This window comes from Diceros bicornis, chromosome 36 (genome assembly GCF_020826845.1).
Source record: "Diceros bicornis minor isolate mBicDic1 chromosome 36, mDicBic1.mat.cur, whole genome shotgun sequence".
In the NCBI taxonomy this organism is placed as follows: domain Eukaryota; kingdom Metazoa; phylum Chordata; class Mammalia; order Perissodactyla; family Rhinocerotidae; genus Diceros; species Diceros bicornis.
In genome coordinates this window covers 13,873,265-13,889,623 of record NC_080775.1, presented here as the reverse complement: position 1 = coordinate 13,889,623, position 16,359 = coordinate 13,873,265, and the positions used below count along the sequence as shown (strand labels likewise).

The window sequence follows — 16,359 nt, the reverse complement described above, 5'->3', positions numbered from 1 at the left end:
TTCCTGTTTGGGGGAGGAGAGATGAAGTCATCGTGTCATGACAGAGAGGACTCTGATGTGAAGAGAGTCACCAACTCTGTGGGGAGCTGTCAACCCTCACTGCCCACCCTGTTGTCACAGGAATCATGCCTGTGTACCTTGGGTACAGACACAAAATGTCCAAGCTAGAAGGGCTTGAGAGAACACCGAGTCCATAGGCATCATTTTTTGGATCCAGCCCAGACAAGTGAAGGTCACAGAGCTGGCTGCCAAGACAACCGAGACCAGGGCTTGGCATTCCAGTTCAGGGCTCTTCCTCTACATGACCAGCAAAGAGGAAGAGCCTTATAGAGAAACTGGCTCAAAGATATAACATCTAAGAACCAAAACACAAATGTGACAAAACAAGGCTACAGGCCATACCATTGAAAAATCATGGAAGGTAGTAATTATCTACTTCCACTTATGGGATTAGAGTAATTTTTTCCTAAAAATTTTTCCCTTTTAAAAAAAGTCATGTTTTTAAAAGTGACTGGAAAAAGTGATGGATGAAGCAAAATGTGGGGAAATTTGATAATTGTTGATTCTGGGTAATGGTTATATGAGTTTTCATTATACTATGTAACATTCCACATGTTTGAAATTCTTCATAGTAAAAGGCTAAAAAGAACAGAAGGGAGTTTTAGGTGAGTAAGAAAGTCCTGATTTTGCTGTCTTTGATACGACATGTTTTTGAGTAATACCTTTGTGCAATTGTAGAATCAGGCTGCTGATGCCAATTCACGACTGCCTGTTATTGTTGGGTGCCATTAAAGACAAGGAGACATCACCAGCCCCTCAATGTTTAAAAAGCATCTGTGAGCCCTCTCCAAAAGATAAAGAGAATTATAACATAACGCAAAAATAAGAGAACTGGAAGAGGAACAAATAAATGGATAAACAAAATGTGAGATGAGTAGATAGAAAGATGAATGCATATATATGTATGCATGTATTATTCATCCATGAAGAGCAATGGAGGTCTGATACATGCTACAACGTGAATGCACCTTGAAACATGCTAAGTGAAAACGCCGACACAAAAAGACAAATATTATTTTATTCCACGTGTCTAAAATATTGAGAATAAGTAAATTTATAGAGACAAAGGAGCCAGGGGCAGTGGCAATGGGTAGTTATAGCTTAATGGGTACAGAGTTTCTGTTTGAGGTGATGAACGGGTTTGGGAAACAGACAGTGGTGTTGGTTGCACAATATTATGAAAGTACTAAATAACAGTGGATTGTACATTCAAAAGTATTTCAGATGGCAAATTTTACGTTTTTATATGTCACCACAATTTTTTATAAAGTATTCATGAAGAATGCTGAGAGGATGGGAAGTCCTAGAGAAGAATATAATATCAAGGATTCAAAACCAAAGTGTCTTCCCTGCTCCTGTCTTCTCAAAAGTGGGCTTCACCAAAAAGCCTGTGAACCTGACTTTGGTACCGGTGAAACATATCCTCTGTGTCATTGGGCTAATATGACAACCGGGTGGTTTCAGAGTGTGGAGAATGGGTGTCCCTATGGTCCTTAGCACCCATGAGAGCCAGATGCCCTCAACAGGAAGGGCCCCTTGTTACGACTGGGTGTTCAGGCACCATGGCTGCTGGAAATGTTTCCTTCCTCCGTGAGCTTGGAGTTGGTGCTGTCCTTGGTGCTGAAAATCCTCTTTGGGACCTGGATCCCCAGGGAGAGCCTGGAGGGCTCACAGAGTCAGGCCCAGGCTGGATCTTTGGGTAGTAGCCTCCAAATGTTCAGACCTTTCTCATCTGGGTACACTAGCTACCCTTTGCCAATCTTGAGAGCATGATATTGACATAGAAGTTGATTTTTCCTCTCAGGTTATGCCAAACTCTTCTTGTACCATTTTGCTTAGACAAACGGAAGGTTTCCCTGGTAAAGACCCAAGAGTTGTATTACTAGAATTGGCCTTTGGAAATGTTACCATATACTGTTGATGCAAAACTCAACACACGCTGAGTTTCAAAGCATTAATTTATACTTGAGTAAAGAGCTAATTGAATGAAAGAAACTGATTTAACACATTTAAATAATGCATCAATCACCTTTATTAGTTGCAATCCTGTTAGTTTTCCTTAAAAGAGTAATATTTCACTTTTACTGTTTTAACATCCATAAAGCAACATTACTACACTGCAAAATTAAACACACGCAATTGAGTACCTGATACATGCATTCTGGTTTTGTGAACAATGATAGAAAAGATTACATCATCTCATTAAGAAAACATTTCCTTAGACAGCTGGTTCGTTTTGGTTTTCTTTAAAAGAGTTACAACAAAGCGCTCTTTCAAAGGTTGACCCTTTTTCCTTGCACCAGCCTTGCTCGCAGTTTCCAATAACTCTGAAAATAATGCCAAACAGAAAGGGTTTGTGGACACTTCGACTTGTCTATTCACCATAACACAAAGTAGATTTCTAGCAGCTACAAATGGTTACATATTTTAAAAATTTACACAATAGTCATATCAGTTAGTAAGTAAACCATACTCTGAGACTCCAATTAATTTACTTGCCAACATCTAAAATAGTGTTCAATAAACTAAGACAGTGACTCCCCAATAAGTCAGGTCTGTTTTATGTGTCACTCTTTTTAATCACAGGTATCCAACTAGGTGAGTGTGATGTTTGCTCACAATGCAAGCAGTTTACTACCCAATTTTCTGCTTTCCTTTGTGTTACTTGCTAGCCCATGCTGCCTGGTCCATTCCTGGATAGATCACATCATGAAAATGATGTTCTGGGTGACTGTTTTTTTCATTCATTTTCTTTGCTCTTAATAAAACAATTTAGACTTCCTTATTTATTTCTTGTTTCTGGTTTATTTTTGAGTAAACAGCAAGGCATGGTTGGAAGAAGGATTTTGGAAGTTGACCTGACTCTGAAATCCAGCCCTGTCACTCAGGTAGCTCAGGCCAACCTCTTGGACTCTTTATTTTCTCATTAAGACCATGGATGTACAATGACTGCTCCATTGGGTTTTGGTGAAGGAAATATGAATAGGGATATGAAAGTGCTTTAGTACCTTACGAAGAGTTATACAGCAGACGTTAGTATTGTTATTCTAACTAAATCTGAGAAAGTATAACTTAGAGAGTAACTAAAATGAATACAGGAGGTAATTCAATGAGTACAACCTCGACAAACCTCAAACAGAATGTATACAACTTTTTTCTGCCTTAAAACTCAGGGCGTTGGACAGAAGCTCCAACTGACAGAATATGTTGCCTTTGTTAGGCATTTTAAACACTGGACAAAGGGAGAAGGACAAGACTTTCAAAGATATGCAAATGTGAAATCAGAGCATTTTCATGTATGGGATATAATTACAGATCCTAAGGGGAGAAGAGGTAAAGGGTGAAGTAAGTTTCTTGAGCTGGGAAGGCATTTTAGAAGATGACTCCCACCAGCATGGTAGCTGCCATTGGTGGGCAATGCTCTTCAAAGTACTGGAAGGCCCAGAGTCATGATTCCACACAGTGATTCTGGGGGTCCTGTCACCCCCATGCGAAATGCATGCATGGATGGTTATCTAATGCAATTAACAAAAACAGGATCAGCTTCTTGGTTCAGAGGCTAAAATGTACATAGTCTACAAAGCAACTATGTGTATTTATTTGCCTTGACTGATAATTTGTCTACGGATCATCATCAGTACTGAACGTCCACTAGTTAAAAGCAAATAATTTACAAGTGATGTGTGTTTATTAGGACAGCATATGAAATACTGTCTCATGCCCCCTATTGAAAAGAAGCAGTGATCTTCAATCTCTGCTACATGGAAGCTAAGCTTCTGATTAAATTCCAACTTCAAACAGACCCCAAAAAATCTTGCTTTCTGGGAGTCTTATTGGATTTCCAAACACATAAATACTCTACTCCATACAAATAGAGGAGGCCCATGATTGATAGCCCAAACCTTTAACTTTCCTTGTGTGCATTCAGAAGGTAGCCTTTTGTCCTTCCTTTCCTCTGCTCTAAAACTGTTTTCTATTTCATTTCCTACCTGGCTGTCCTGAAATAGGAAAGCCCACATACCACAGGACAACCCGAAGACATGAAGATGAAGCACACAGTTTCAGTTCCGCCACATAGTGGGGAAAGACGAGCAAACTGAAATTCCACTGTCATTCTTAGTGGGTTTCAGCAGTGTTTCTGCAGTGAGCTCTAAACCAAGCACTTTATGCTTTCAAATTGTCAGCTATGAGAATTATCAAACATCTAAAGAAAATAAAAAACTGAGATCTTTACCTTGTCCTTTCCTAACAACTTACCTTCAGGTTGACTTCATTTTTATCTCTAAAGAATTTATCTGCTAACCTTGCAACTTCCTTCTGAAAGATTTCTTCAGTGGTACCCTTCACATAGATGTAGTGGCAATTGGCACTGGCGAAATGGCAGGAAATTGACTGTGAAAAGTGAATATTAGAAATAGAATCCAAGCAAGAAGTCTTCTTTTAGAAAGTCAGTTATTTAGCTCACATTTGATTTCTAGATTGAAAGCTGTTCCATTGTGTCCTAAATAAGTCTCTTTGGGGCTGAATCTCTTTTTTCTAAAATAGGCTAACTGAGAAATTTCAAGAGGGTTTTAACTAGCTGTGACATTTGTTTTCAAAAAGTATATATGGGGCAGGGAACATAATTACAAAGGCAGGAGGTCTTTAACTTTTAGCATTTGATTTTTCTAATGAGTGGATACTCCCCAGTCCTAAAACGGAATGTATTCCAGGGTTTTTCATCATTTTCCCAGTCAAAGAAGTTAGTATCAAAATCGCGTTTGTGATGGGTTGTTATTTCAATGGTCACCAATTATGGAAAAAAAAAGTGAAAATATCCTGCAAAGGAAAATAATACACACACGCCCCTCTCAAATCAAAAGGACGTTTCGAGTCCAGTAGCTTCACATAAGAGATCTGTCTTGTTTCCCTCTCAACATAAGAGGGAAGTTACTTGGTTCTCCCCGTTCTTGAAAAAGGTGTAAACAGATCTAGTTGCAAGACAGTTCTTAAAACCTACCTTCCTCCTTATAAGTTAGTTATCTTAAGGTGACCACACTTGTCAGAAGGACTTCCTACTTTGCCCAAAACATCAACTTTCTAGGCAGTGGAATCATAAACTCCATTTCCCATGTGAGCCTCAGTGCCATGCCAAGCCATATTGGAGCTTGAGGCAAAAGGGAAAATGAGCACTCCTGTACATATGTTTTTATGTGTTTTTTAATGGTTACTGTTTTTGCAACACAAAATAGCTGAAAAAATATTGAAAAATTGGAACTCGGGTACATTAAAATTCACATTATTCGTATCATTGTGCCATGTCCCCCCCACAGCACAGTTCTCATGGTCACACAAGTGAAGGGGCTGATTTTGCCTTTATTCCAAATTTTGCCATAGCGCTCATCATGGATTTTGGGGGGTTAATTTTTATTTTTCAAAGTACTGCATTAAAATATCATTTAACTTGACTGCTGAGTATTTTTGGTGCCTCCTTTAAATTTTCCCCTGAGGACAGTGCTGTATCACGTCACCCTCATGCCAGTCCTGTTGAGTCTGGTGGAAATATGAATGAATGGAAGATGAAACCTTGCAACTAAGCCTGAGTCTTAGGGAAAAAACAAGGGTTGGTGTGACAAACTGGAAAGCCTCATTCAGCCCCGAAGAAGACCCCACAATTTGGTATCAACAGCCAGGTTACCATGGGGGAAACGTGAGCCAACAGTACTGTCAGATCTGCTGAATTTTAGAGAAGCAAGAAATCTGGGTTCATGAGATATTTTGTCCATTTTTAATATAAGCAATGGAATCATTAAGTTTCAAACACTCTGAGGCTAAGGGGTGAAAAACATGGCTCCACGTCGAATCTGATTTCTGGTCGGCCAATCCAGATCTTTTGTTTTGGACCAAAAATATTTTTCATACAGCAATGATATTATAAACTTTCCTCTTCTAGGGTTTCTATGAGCTATATACATTCTAAGTTTTATTATTTTAGAATATCAACCATTGCTTTTGCCTCTAAAATCATGAGCTTTCAGCTATGAAGTAAGCTCTTGGTCTGAAGCAATTCCATGAATGTTCATGATTCAGCATCAATAGGGTTGGAATCCTGAGGTCACCTGGCTTCTTACTGGTATGAGTAAAAAAAGCATGAAGTATGCAAATATATCTCCTGGTAAATAAACCAGACTAAAGGCCAGCTTAGTTAAAAGTCACAAATCTTTTAAAGTTAGTATATCTTGACATTTTTGTTTCTAACCCATACATCTTTGGAAAGCGCAGCGATGTTAACGCATACCTCGCTGGAATCCTTGAGTTTTGCTCTGAGCAGATCCATGGATGAGCAAAGGATTAAAGAACACAGTGTCTTCCTTCTCCATCACAAGGTGCATTTGGGCATTGTTTTTGTCATAGTCCTGGATGCTATGGTACAGTATGTTAACTCCCCCCTGGAACATATAAGAGAAGCCAAGTCTGTATTTGAGGAAGCACAATATTTAAAAACTATCAATGACTCATAAGAAAAAGCAAAGTCTCTCTAAGTTCTTTCAAGAGAAAGAGATACATAAATTAGATTCTTAAAAAATTAAATATATAAAAACGTCTCAGAAGTCTGCTTTTAAAAAGTCACATGTTGATATTAAAATCATGGATTTCATGGACCAAATGAAAAATTTGGAATTTCCACATACCCTTCATTACTGACTTACCAATGAAGATCTAGATTAGCTTTGCATTTTGCAGTCAACACAGGAGACCATTTTTAGCTGAATCTGTAATTATTCTTTCCCAACATGATATTCTCTTCCCCTGGAACTTTCCATAAGTCATTCTTCTATTACTCAGGAGTAGCTCTGAGAAGCTCACTATTCTTCCAAATTAGGGAATAGAAAATGCTCAATTTTTCTGAGGTCAAATAATACTCATGTCATGTCCAAAGTAAAGAAAAAAGAATAGTAAATTAAAACATCGTGCTTGGTTATAACTATTTCCAAAGTTAGTTATTGCTTTAGGTATGGTTATGTGTTTATTAAATAAAGTAGTGATTTAAATTAATTTAAATTAATTAAATTAAGTAAAGAAGTGATTTAAATTTTACAAGCTTTTACGGAGGGAGGTTATTGTCGTTTTAGGGAGGCATCATCCCATTCCCCTTCATAAGACTATCTAAACTTCCTTTGGGGAATGACTCCTTCCCTACTGGACTGTGTTGGGACTTTGATCCAGTGTGCTTCTCTCCTGGCCAGAGTGGATAGGTGAAACAAGCTAAACCAATCTGACCTCCCACTGCGACCACTCCGACTCTCAGCAGAGGAGCAAAGAGAACGGACACAGGGTTCAACTGCCCCTGCCGGGCTCCCCTACCCAACTGTTCCTGTCAAGCAATGACTTTCACTTTCCTGACCACCAGAATTAGCCAGCCTTTCCACAGACTCAGCATGTGCCTGCCACCCTTTGGCTTAAGTCAGTCAGAGCACGCATTTGTTGTTTGCACTGAACCTTTCCTATATCTCAACTTAATTGATGAATCTCACAATTTCAGATTTTATATCAGAATCCAGACTGAAATATTTTCACTTAGCCCTAATCATCAGTCAAGAATTCAAATGGAGACAGAAGTTCCTAGAGCCATATCTCTACTTCCTACAGAACCACATTCATTCTTCCTGCCTTAACAACAGGTGCTCTTCCCATTCTATCCATCATTATGGGGTTTCAGGACCTTACTGTCTTATACCTAAAAAGCTAATAGTCCCTTCTCTGGTTTCTCTGCCTCTGGAGTCCTACACCTCCAATACACCCTGCCCAAATCTCAAGATTATCATCTTGAAGAACCGATTTGATCTCATCATCCATGATCTCAAAAGCATTTTACAGTCCTCTAGCATCAACAGCTGAATCCATAAACCATGGAACAGTCATGCAATGGAATACTACTCAACCCTCTTCAGAGCCTTCACTGGTCCCTCCAGCTGGAAGGAGATGAGCTCTCCCTCTTCTTTACTCTGAGAGCCATCGGACAGTGTGTAAGACTTACTTGGCACTCGTCACACACACCTGGTATAGCTGTGTTTTCCTCTTACAGTTCCTCTGCAGTTAGGCCTTATAATCTCAGATCCTGCACAGCACCTACCAAAGTTCCCCACATTGGTTGGCTTTCAAACACTTGTTGAAAGAACAGAAATGATGATGATTTTACCTGACATCCTTGAATTTTCCCTGATCCTAACTGGAAATCCTAGAACAATGTTTTGCTAAGAAAGGAAATGCTATCACATTGGGAAAGCTCTTTATGTACACTGATGTGAAATTAAACAATAAAAGATTCTGACCAAGACTCAGCCCCTAGGCAGACCTACCTCCCACTGGGGATAACTGTGTGGCTTCAGGGAGCCTTTGTGTGTGCCTGGGAGCACAGCCAGACAGCCATAGTTCTGCTCGACGTGCTCCATGGCTGTCCAAGCACAAACAATGTGATTGCTGGGCCTGAAGGGGAAATAGTGCAGATCCTGGTGCAAAGGATGATGGGATGTCTTCTTGCCTGAAACAGAACCTGCTGTTAAAAGTCGCTCAATTCCCAGAATTCTGCTCCTCTGCCTGAAAAGCCAGAACAATGACCTATCCCAGCCAAAGCCAACAATTTGAAACAACATTAAGAAAATAAGTCTCGAGAGAGAAGCAACAATTTGGAACATCAAATCAACGCAGCAATTCAGAGCCTAAACTTTTCTCTGGGTTACTGGCAGCTGAGAACTTGCACACTATTTTCCAGCAAGTCGTACATATGTCATCAGCTCTATTGTTATTTATTCCTTTGTAACTCTGGTTTGGGCACACAGCGTAAAATGCAAAGAATTTTGATTAAATAAATTGAAGAAAGTGGTCAAATTTGAGGTCCCTTGATAGCCTTCTAAGTACCTGATGCAAAAATTATTAATTGACTAAGTAAAAGTCCTCTCAGAGGTTTTCCCACCGAACTAGAGGCATTTGGTGTACAAGCACTGTGTAGTATCAGAGACTCCATGAACACATTTACATTTTCCCTGGTTTTTCTCTCTAAACTTGCTTCCCTGGCCACCTGATCTCTCCAGACAAGACATCCGGGGCGGGATATGCTTGGTGACGTTAAGCTACATGCCTGTCACAGAAACCTCTCCTGGCATTGAGAGGAAGAAAAGGTAGAAAATGAGGAAGGATCTCTAATGCTGAGTTACTACTGTGGGTAGAGCAGAATTTCTCAGTGTGGCCCAAGAGCCACCTGCATAGACTCTCTGAGGATGGTTCATAAGATGCAGATTCCTGGGCTCTAACTTCAGATCACTCTCTCTGGGAGTGAGGTCTTAGCAGCTCCATTTTAGCAAGGACAAGAAATTTTAAGAACTGTAATACGTGATTTATAAGAATAGTGTTAACTTTGTTAGTACTAATAATGTCTTCCGATCAGAAAGGGAGAATCCACACGATCACGGTGAGATGGTTAACGAAGCTCAGAGACATTGAATAACAAGAAACTCTGGTACATGAAGAGTGGTGTTTATTAAACTGCATTTTTGAGAAGCCAGTGATCTGAAAATCCAGCAATAATCCTACAGTGAACATCTGAAATCACTAATACACTTCAATGTTGGTAGGATGGAAGCTATTTTAAGACTTCAATAAAAGTACACATATTCATTTAAGCAAAGTTTCGCAGTTATACACACAGCTATGGTTGGTACATCAACCTTATGTACACTAACTAACAATTTGCTTCTTCTAGTTAACAAATAAGAGCCCTTTACCAGAATCTGCAGGATGTTTATCAGCATTGCATGCAGGGCCATATATTGGGTCCAGCGAAGCACTCCACATATTTCAGAACCTAAGGGAAAACGGGGGAAAAACGTTCATGGGAAATCAGATGCAAAAGCAAGTGACACAAAGTCTAACTATTGATACAAGAACCAACATGGCAATATTTTAAAACCAGTCTGTATTTCACAACATTGCAAACAAAGCCTGAAAAAGTCCACAATTGGAAATCCACCACACTCTGAATTAAACAGGCTTTTTGGAGCCAGTTGGAAATCTAACCACTTGTCCACAAGAAAAATACGAGTTTCCATGAGATATCAACTGGGAGGGACAGGAATACCCTTCTTTCATTCACAGCTGTGGACAGTTGTCCAGTGAGAAGGCAGCTTCCTCTCCTTCAGGAGCCTCGTCATGAGAAGGGACCGTGAAAGGACCCAGCACCTTTGCAGCTGTCGTGAGGAGCCCAGAGGAGAGCAGAGCAGCGGCTCAGAGGACACTTCACAGTCAGTGCAGCCACTCGCTCAACAACTCTTGACTGAGGTCTAGCAACCAGGCAGAGTGATGGGAAATGGGGACACAACAGTGAGCAGGATAGGCAGCTCCCTCCCCTATGGAGTGTATGTTCTGGTGGGAAGTTGATTTAAACAGATAATGACATGGGTAATTGGGGTGAGACACATAATGACCAGATGCATAAACCAAAGAGAGAAAAGAACAAAATGAAAGGATTTAGAATGAATAGCCTCAGCAGTTTCACCAGTGTTGATAACGCTGTATGCAGTGTGAGCAAGTCTCTCTCTCTCTTTAACACAGAATTATTGCCCTTCTTAACCAAAGATAACTAGCAAACTCCAGAGCAGGGTTTCTCAATCCAGGCACCACCGACATTGTGGGTGGATGAGTCCTTATTTGGGGAGAGGGCTGTTCTCTGCATTACAGGATCCCTGGGCCCCATTAGCAGCATCCCTGGCCTCTACCACAGAAGCCAGTAGCACACCGTCCCTCCTGTGATAAGCAAACATGTCTCCAGGCATCACCAAATGTCCACCTCCAATTGAGAACCACTGCTCCAGGGCCACAGAAGAACGGAGATAGATAAGTAAAAACAGCTGATTTCAGAGACAGGCATGCAGATGGGCTATAACTTAAGGAGAAAGAAAACGCAGGAAGGTCTTGAACCTCAGGGAGAGTGCAGCATCTGAAGAGTTCCTCATCTTCTTGGAAATCTTGCATCTTTGTATTTATTCACTTGGAACATATTCTGATTTTGCAATGGCCACATCTCTCATTACCATTAATCCCCTTGGTTTCACCTTCTTTCTGCAGATTCTTTCAAACGTGATCCTGGAAATTTACATTGGCAATGATGTCATTACTGCTGGCTCCAAGCACCTGCCTGGCCCTGTTCTGTGGAAAAATGTGAAGACTTGGGGGTGGTTTCTCTGTCCTAAGTTTGCCTCCAGCCCCAGTTTGAATAGTTGTGATGAGAGGGAGGAGAAAATGGCCAACTCAGAAGTCCTGGGCTCCCAACTGTGAGGCTGCAGTTCACCACCAGAATTCAGATATTCCTTAGCTTAGCAGATGAGTGGGGTGATAGTTGGGATTTGGTTACATCTGAAAATCATAGCAAACATTTCCACAGCACTCTCCATGTCCCCTGCCCTGTTCAAGTTCTCTCTGTCTATTTTATCTTCTGTAGTCCAAACAACAACTCGAGGACAGAAGTGCTATCATTATCCCCATTTTGCAGATGAGGAAACAGAGACAGGGAGGGGTTCAGTAAATTGCCCAGGACACACAACGTTCAGTGGTGGGGCTCAGATTGAAGCCAGCCAGTCTGGCTCCAGAGCCCACGTTCCCAACCACTTTGTAACGAACCAAATCACTGAAAAATATCTGAACTTGCACAGGGAAGTCTGTTCCCATTACATACAGAAAACACATATTTCTGTAAAATAACCAATAGTGTTACTATACCTAAGCGTTCAATATCAGCACCAGATACCAGATTTTTAATTATGAGAGACCCATTTTCTTCATGAAATTTTCTCTGTTCGAGGGTTAGAACATTATTATCCTTAGTGTACCTAGAGGAGGAAAAAAATCTCAAATGAGTCCAATTAAAACATCACGACCTAACAATATGAATCATAAACCTGAGAAATATTCATACTCTTCCACCCAGCACTTAACTATTTCTAAGACTTTGCTCTCAGGAAAACTTCTGATAAAATTTAAAAGTTTTAAGTCCAAAGTATTAATTATTGTCACCAAAAAAAGTGCACTAACGGAAGAATAATTAACTAATTGTATTATACCCACTCAATGGGATTTGACTCAGGAATTAAAACTGAAGATCATATAACAGCATGAAGACTTATTACAGTAAAATATGATTACAATTATGTAAAACCAAGGCATTATTTGTAAAAAAAAAAAAAAAAGTTCGCAAAGAAATAAAACAAAAAATATTTTTAAGTGATTGCCCTTATGTAATGAAATTATAGATGATTTTTTAAAATTCCATCAATTTCTCTGATTTTAAAACTTTTTCAAAAATGAATATGATTTTTCAAATGGGATACAAATTCAATAAATTTTATATTTTAAAAATTGTCTAGTTCACGCATTCTAAGAAAACATCAAAGTAACAAAATCCAAATAAGTGTAGAGCATATGTACAAACTCAAATCACTCAGTCCATTCTTCTAGATGGGAATTGTGACTCTATGAGGACATTCCATGGAGATCAAGGTCTCCTCTTTAAAGGAAATTTGAGATAAACCAAGATGCTACCTAATGTATCAATATGGCCAAACTACAGGCCAATTTAAATGAGATATGCCATGCATGAACTATGCAATTTTGATATTTCTCCTCCTGTCTGAATTTTAAAAAACATATAGAAAATTAAAGTCAGGGTCTTCAAAAGTTTCCATGATTGTTCTAATCAGAACAAGTCCTGGAAATGGAGGCATGTATAATGAATTCTCATCAAGCAACACAATATGTTGTATTTTATATCTTAGTTACAACTAGAAAAACCTTATATACATTGTATGGTTCCAAATTAAAATTAGATCTACTTACTGGAATTGTTGAGAATGGAAAGTCGCAGGAGAAACAGTCCCTGAAGTGGGGTGAGCTATCTCAGATGAGAATTAAGGCAAACAAAGTAAAATTTAGGAGTCAACCTTGTCTAGAAACAACAGTCTGCCCTGGATTGGCTCTCACAAGGGAAGACTGGTCCTAAATGAACATCAAGCAAACTGCATACACACATAATCCCTGACAGTTACCCACTGCTGCTGACATTGCTCTGTTTCATTTTCACAGTACCCTGGAAGCCAAGAGCTTTGTTACCATTCCTGCAGCACAGAGTTGGAAGCCTAGGCTTGGAGGGCTCAGAAACTGGTCCAAGGTCACCCAGCAGAAAATGGCTGATCCCACACTTGACCCGCACTCTGTACTTCATAGCTTCCATCTGTTTTATTCCACGTGACTATTCCTCCCACTAAACTGCTGAACAAATAATAATTGGAAGGTTCAATTCTAGAAGCAAGCATAAACATGAGCTATCCAAAGGGGTATTTAATTTAGTGAGAGTTCAGTCCAAAACATTAGAAACAGTTTGGCTGGTCATGAAAAAAAGGTCTATAAAATAAACAGGACTCCTTGTTTTCTTTTCTATTCAGTAATCACAGATTATTGATGTAGTATCTCGTTGTTTCTTTATTTCTTCTCATTGTTTTCATTGTTTCTTTAGCTTAAAGAGTTACTGTCAGAATGTCACTTCTCATCAACATGTTATTTTGTACATGATGTCTTTATATAATTGGGGACAATATAACAGTCAAGGAGAGAGGCAGGCCAGGAGGCAGAATTTCTAGCTACAGTCTGTTTTCCCCAACGCAGAGAGGTTGATCACCTTCTTCAACTTGTCTCAGCGCAATGTGGTCACCCGGACATTCCAGATGGTGACCACACAGTCCAAAGTTCTTTTCTCCTCTCTACCACTCCTGCATTATGTTTTTGTTTTTGATTGTGTTGTTCTTGGACAATTTTTTTAATGATGTGGAAATGCTGACTATATAAAGTTAATAAACATTTACTCTTTACTACATGAAGTAGTAAATGTTTACTATATAATGCAAGTAAACATGAAGAAATGGATCCAAAAAGCTGCACAGAGTATGGTCCTAATCATCTAATTATATAAATATATAGAAAAGAAAAACACCAAAAAGTTGAGCAATAATGATCTGTGAGTGGTGGAATTATGGGTCATATCTATTTTCTTCTTTATGCTTATCTGCATTCAAAAACTGCCTTATGTTTTGTACTTCAAAAATTATTCCTTATTCCAGAATCCACATTACTTCAAAACCAGTTAGGGCTGGGAAGAAGCTGTCACAAAATTTCCAGTAGTCTATTTAAGCCTGAACCACATACAGATTCACTGAAAATCTAGGTAGGGCTGTCCAACACCAGAGCCACTGGCCACATCTACTTAAATTGAAATGAATTTAATGAAAACTTCAGTCCCTCAGTGGTGCTCCTCATATTTCAGGAGCTCCACAGACCCTTGTGGCTAGTAGCTACTGTACTGGACAGTGCTGGTATAGAAGGTTTCCACCATCGCAGAGAGTTGCACTGGATAGTGCTGTTCCAGGAAATACAGATGTAAAAACCAAGCTCTGACCTTGAAAATATTATAACAAGAACCAGCAGGATCAGATATTAAATTTAAAAGTAGTAACAGCCTGGACTGGGAAAACTTAATTTCTAGTTCCAGTTACATCTCATCCCAGTGTATTGGTGGTTCCACAATTGAGCAGGTATCAGAAACAGGTGAAAATGGATTCGCAGCCCCTCCCTCAGGTATTTTGATTCCAGAGTCTGAGATGAGCCCGAGAATCTGCATTTCTAACAAGTTCCCAGGTGATGTTGATGGTGGTGGTCTGGTGACAACACACTGACAAACACTGCTTTAGTTAAATGACCTTGGTTCAGAGTTGTCATCTCTCTTTGCCTCAGTTTCTGATTCCTCACCTGGAAATGAGATTTCATAATCACCTGGATTCCCTTTATCAGTTTATGGACGGGATTTAAACTTAAAATGGTTCTGATACATCCCTGCTTGGAATCAGCCAGCAGAGCAATGGTGAAGGTAAATGAGACAGCTGTATCATCATCTTAGGAGAGATTTCAGGATCCTAAATACAGAACAGAGGCTAACCAGGTCGCTTATGGAAAAATCCCAGGCAGAGTGTCCTACCGAGCATCAAGTCTGCCCTGAAGGAGAAACTTTCTCTGAGCAGCAAAAACAATTCTACAAAGCAGTTTGACTTCCCTGCCACACAGTGCCATCTCTCTGGTCCGACCGGCAGCACACGTTCCCTCGGGATTCACTTCTGAAGGGCAACTGCGGAGGCGGACACAGGGCACCAAGTCCTTTCGCAGAGGCGGTGTCAACTCCCGTGGGGTCCGCAGGCACCCGGGGGCCCCTCACACGGAGCGCCCTTGGAGAAGGGAAGACGGGGGCGCGCATGGAGCCCGGCGCCCCCTGCAGAGCCGGCCCGCGTCCACCCCAGAGGACCCCGCTGCCCGCCCGCCTGCCGTGGCTCCTGCGGGCAGCTCCGCGCTCCGGCGTCCAGCGCGACTGGGCTTTGACATTTCCAGACATTTCTAGGTCTCCTGGCCGCCGCGGAAGTCACATGCGGCCGAGTGCCGAAAATGACACGGTAGCTGAGGGCAGACCCTGCTGGTAAAGACTCCCCACCCTCCCCTCACAAAGCCGGGGAGCAGAGGCCCTAAGAGGACCCGGAGTGTGGAGGGACGCCCCTTCCGCCACACTGGCCAGGTCCCCCTGGGGCCGTGGGGGCCGCCGAACGGGCGTGGCGGCTGTGCGATGCGCCCTGGAGGCCACCACCCCGGCCGGGGTCACCAGGGGCCGGAGACCGAGGCGGCGGCGCCCCTTGCAGCCCGAGCCCCGCGCGGCGCAAAGGATACGGCGGCCCCGGCCGAGCGGCGGCCGAGGTGGCCCCGCAGGACGCGCAGGCGGGCGGCAGCGCGGGCCTGGTCCATGACCGCGGCGAGGACACCAGTGCGCCCCGCCTCGGCCCCACTTAAGCCTGCCGGCCGCCCTGCCTCCAGGCGGCGGGAGGGGCGACCAGCGGACCCGGCCGGCCAAGGGCGCGGGGCTCCCGGGAAGCAGGTCCCGGCTGGTGGGCATCAGGTGACGCCCGGACACGCCCCCTCAGCCCACGCGCACCTGACTCTGGGACCCTGCGGACTTTGTTCCATCACACCCCACTTACCAACCATCACAAAGATCGTCTCTGCGGCAAAGTGCAGGAAACCTGCTGTTGACCTTGAGTCGGAACGTGACCCGCACTCTTAACTGCATAGTTGCAATTCATTTTATTTCACATGACTGTTTCTTCCACTAAGCTGCTGAAGGAATAAAAATTCCAACGTAACGTGTAATGTTCAAAAGATGCGTTCAGTTTAGTGGGAATCCAG

At 41.6% G+C, this 16,359-nt stretch overlaps 1 pseudogene; it reads right to left on the bottom strand.

The window, feature by feature from the left end:
- Positions 1-2,333: 2,333 nt before the first annotated feature.
- On the bottom strand, positions 2,334-16,030 carry LOC131398763 (phytanoyl-CoA dioxygenase, peroxisomal-like; annotated as a pseudogene).
- Between the last annotated feature and the right edge of the window lie 329 nt (positions 16,031-16,359).